This window comes from Cebus imitator, unplaced genomic scaffold (genome assembly GCF_001604975.1).
Source record: "Cebus imitator isolate Cc_AM_T3 unplaced genomic scaffold, Cebus_imitator-1.0 Scaffold757, whole genome shotgun sequence".
In the NCBI taxonomy this organism is placed as follows: Eukaryota; Metazoa; Chordata; class Mammalia; order Primates; family Cebidae; genus Cebus; species Cebus imitator.
In genome coordinates, this window is record NW_016108072.1 from 468,459 (window position 1) to 472,326 (window position 3,868).

The window sequence follows — 3,868 nt, forward strand, 5'->3', positions numbered from 1 at the left end:
TTTTTAGTAGAGACGGGGTTTCACCATGTTGATCAGGATGGTCTCGATCTCTTGACCTTGTGATCCACCTGCCTCGGCCTCCCAAAGTGCTGGGATTACAGGCGTGAGCCACTGCGCCTGGCCTCCAGACTATTTCAAGGTCTTTCAGCTCTAAATGAAGTGACACTCTTCCCTTTCCCCCAGGTGACCTCACTTCCTCTTCCTACCTGCAGTGCCCAGCCCCTCCTCCTCAGCTCCAGCTGCTCCAGCTGCTTGGTGACTCTTGGAACCTGCGGCCTCAGGCCTGTTCTGCTCTGACTCAGGCAGAACCTACCTTCGGGATCGGAGGGGTAGTTTTGCTTCCTGAGCTGACTCTGACCTTTGGCATGGCCACCTGCCTTCCCCTCCGCACTGCGCACACCTGTTCCCAGTCGTCGGGCAGCCCAGGAACTTCGAGGAACCAGATTTCTTCAGATCAAGTAGCAGCATTTGAAGGGCTGATACCCACAGTCAGATGGCCCAGGGAGAGGCACCCCTTCCACCCCTCCAGCCTCTCTTTGCCACACACCATTCCTGGCTGAGCATGCTTCACCCCACCGGCCTCACAGGCTTCACGCAAGTCGGCCTCACGGAGGCAGCCTCACTTACTTTGCAAGTCCCGCAGCGCTCTCATTCCCAGCCCTTCCAGGGATAGAGAGATCGCTGCTTCCTCAGACAGTCGCCCTGCCCTAGCAGGAGTTGAAATACATTTGTCTGGAAATTGTCCTCATTGACTACACCGAAATGAGGGAACAGATCAAGAAGCCCTTCTCCAGCCCCCAAATACAACTAGTGCCGGACAGGGGAGTGCCGGCACCTTCTGTGTGCCACATATTTGCAAACACCCTTTCCCACGCTTACACTGCCACCGCTATGAGGAAGACAGAATTCCACTTTTGCAAATGAGGAAACTGAAGCTCAGCGAGGTCAAGTGGCAGGCGCAAGGTCGCATCGCTAGAAAGTGGCAGTGAATGAACGATCTAACGGAGTGACTGAGGGCACGCGACGGGCCCGCCGGGCACTAGTTGGTGGAGCGTGGCGGGTACCAGCCGCGCACCGCGCCTGCGGCCCGCTCCGGGCGAGCTAGCTGGTCCCACGCGGGCGCTCGGCACCCGCAGGCTCCCAGAGGCGGGGCCAGGCTCTGCCCCCACCCCGCCAGCCGCCCCGCCCCCGCCCCGCCCCCAGCCCGCCCCGCCAGGACTGCAGACGGCGCCCAGCGGCGGCGCGAACGGCAGCGAGGAAGGTTTCTCCGGGCTTGGTGCTCGCCGCGGCTTCCCGCGCAGGGCCGGGCCGGACCAGGACCCGCAGACTGAGCGACATTGGAGGATGCGGACGCGGAGGCGGCCTGGGGCAGCGGCGGCGGGAGGTCTGGCGCTCTGCAGGTAGGAGCTCGCCCGCTCGGCGGGCGCGGAAACTTGGGCCGAGTTTGCGTGCGGCGCGTGTGGGGAAGGGGCGGGTGGCGCTGCCCCAGGGCGCCCCTACCGGTCGGCCCGGGGACTGAGCACGCCCCTCCTGGGCCGAGGTGCTGCGGCTTCTGGCTGCCGCGGGCCCCCTCTGGCGGGCTGCGGGGCAGGGGTGGCGCCGCTGCTCCGACTTTCCCGGACTTCGAGGCTCCCGGGGCCTGCTCTCGCTCTGGGGCTCCGGCTGAGGCCAGACGCCTAATCTAGCGAGAAGGGGCTCAGGCCGAGCTCTCGGGCCTCCTGCAAAGCCCGGCTCACATGGATTGTTGGGGGGGAGGGGGATCTTGTTGAGGGGAAGGGGATGTTGTAGGGGGGCGGGGACAAGGGGTAACTGGAGGGCTGGGCCTGGGGCGGCGGGCGTTGAGGCGCCGCGGGGCCCTGGACGCGCCCTGCTGGGATGGGACGGCCCTGTGGTTTCCTTGCCACCTCTTGACTCACCCTCTGGCCTCAGCCCAGGGTGGCGGGATGGCCCTGAGGCTGAGGCTGCCAGGACCCCGCGGCCAGGCCGCCCCTGCTCCGGGACCTCCCGCCGGTCTGCGGGCGTCGGTGTGGGGCCGGCTGGGTGCGCGGGCTTTCCTGCGTGCACACGTGTGCCGGGGCCCGAGCGAGGGGGAGCGCGGTTCTGGAATGGCGTGTGTGCAGATGTGGGCCATGTACGGACGTGCAGGCACGGGTTTGCATGCGTGGCGGCGGCCTGTGTGTCAGCCTGCTGGATGCACGTGCGTCTCAGCCCGCCGGGAGGGGCTTGGGAACACCCGGAAGCCGGCCAGGTCGGGTGCCGCTGCAGCCTCAAAGCCAAGTCGGCTGTGGGCCCCAGGCACCAGAGTCATGCTCAGGGCGGGTAGGGGAAAGGGGATAGAGACCGATCCGTTCACCTTCCCTTCCACTGGACACTTGGGGCTGCCCCAGGTTGGGTTGTAGCGTCTGGAGAGCCCCGAGCCTCAGGTAGGGAAGGTGGGAGGCGGAAGAACCCTCCGCGAGGCCCAATCCAGCCCCCCCGGAGCATCCAGATGCCGGCCACAATTGGGCAGAATCGGGTTCTTCCTGGTCTTTCCCATCGGCCATTCCGAGGTCCCTGGAAGGTGAAAGCGGGAACGGAGACACAGCTGTTCCTTTCCCACTGCCTAAGGCAGGGGTGGTGCTGCGGTGGTAGGCTGTTCTCCGAGACCCTGGCCTGGGTGCTGAGTGAGGTTGGAGCTTGGCAGGGAGGATCAACAGGGCTGCTTTTCTAGGATGACCTGAGCCTGCTCCTTGGGCACATGCCCTGGACGAGAGCCTGATTGCCTCACTGTGGGTAAGGGAAGGAGGCACCTACATTTTGGCAACTGTTTTGAATGGAGGAGCAGCCTCCCTTGAGGGACTGTATTCTGGGCTCTCCACCTCCTACTGGCAGGAGAAAGGTTACTCCCACACCCCTAAGAGTTCTCTGTGGGCTCCATGAAGCCCCCACCCCTCCCACAAAGACTCCCGAGGGTCCCAGGTGGCCTGTCTACTGGCTGGGTCCCAGGTGGGGGCCTCAAGAAGTCTCCAAGGCAAAGGGTATTGCATGGGCTGAGGCCCAGGAGAGAGGGACTCCTGGGGTTGGGGGTGGGGACCCCGCAGGCCCCAAGGAGGATGTGGGGAGGCAAGACTAAAGTCAGCACTTAATTAACCCAGAGCGTCCCAAGGGTGGGAGTGGAGGGGGTCTACACCCCAAAACCCTGCAATTACTTCTCACAGCACTGCTGCGGAGTGAGAAGGGGGCTTGCACCCCTGGTTTCTCTGGTAGGACACTGCTGTTGGTACTGTCACCTGTGTCCACCATGTCTTCTGTAGGCTGGCCTGAGGTGTGGGGTTCTGTCCAGGAGCTGAACCAGCTTGCTGAGTCTGCCTTGGTGGGCGTGGGCACTGGTCCCCACACTAGCCTTGCCTTTCCTAGCCCCAGAATGTGCTGGTCTAGCTCAGCCTGTGGCTGTCATTGGCTCCAGCCAGAAAAGCAAGGAGAGGGCTGGTTCTTTCTTGCTGGTCACTGAAACCTGTGACACTGCCCTAATCATAGCAAGACTGAGCTGGCTGATCCTTTGTAAGCCACTGAGTTTCCAGGAGCAGGATGCTGGCTGGCAGAGGTAGAGGCAGGTCAGCGTGGCCCCAGCAGACAGGCTTCAGATGACCCCCTCATGGGTCACTGGGCCTCTGTTGCCCCAGGACAGTCCTCATCCTTCCTTGGTCTTGCCTTAGAGCTTTGTCTTTCTTCAGCAGTTTTTCCATCAATACAATGGGAGTAGTGACCGACTAGCACTCTGTGGCCCCTGGGCCTCCCTCCCTGGACTTTCTTTTTTCTTTTCTTTCTTTCTTTCTTTTCTTTTCTTTTCTTTTCTTTTCTTTTCTTTTCTTTTCTTTTCTTTTCTTTT

General features: G+C 62.4%; 1 protein-coding gene across 5 annotated transcripts in view; it reads left to right on the forward strand.

The window, feature by feature from the left end:
• The first annotated feature begins 1,215 nt into the window (after positions 1-1,215).
• Positions 1,216-3,868, forward strand: part of CUNH15orf39 (chromosome unknown C15orf39 homolog) — a 10,744-nt gene continuing 8,091 nt past the window's right edge. For all 5 annotated transcript variants that reach the window (XR_005198497.1, XM_017519602.2, XM_037735244.1 and 2 more), the window contains exon 1: positions 1,216-1,400. The gene's annotated coding sequence lies outside the window, so the exon portion shown is untranslated. The remainder of the gene's footprint in view (positions 1,401-3,868) is intronic.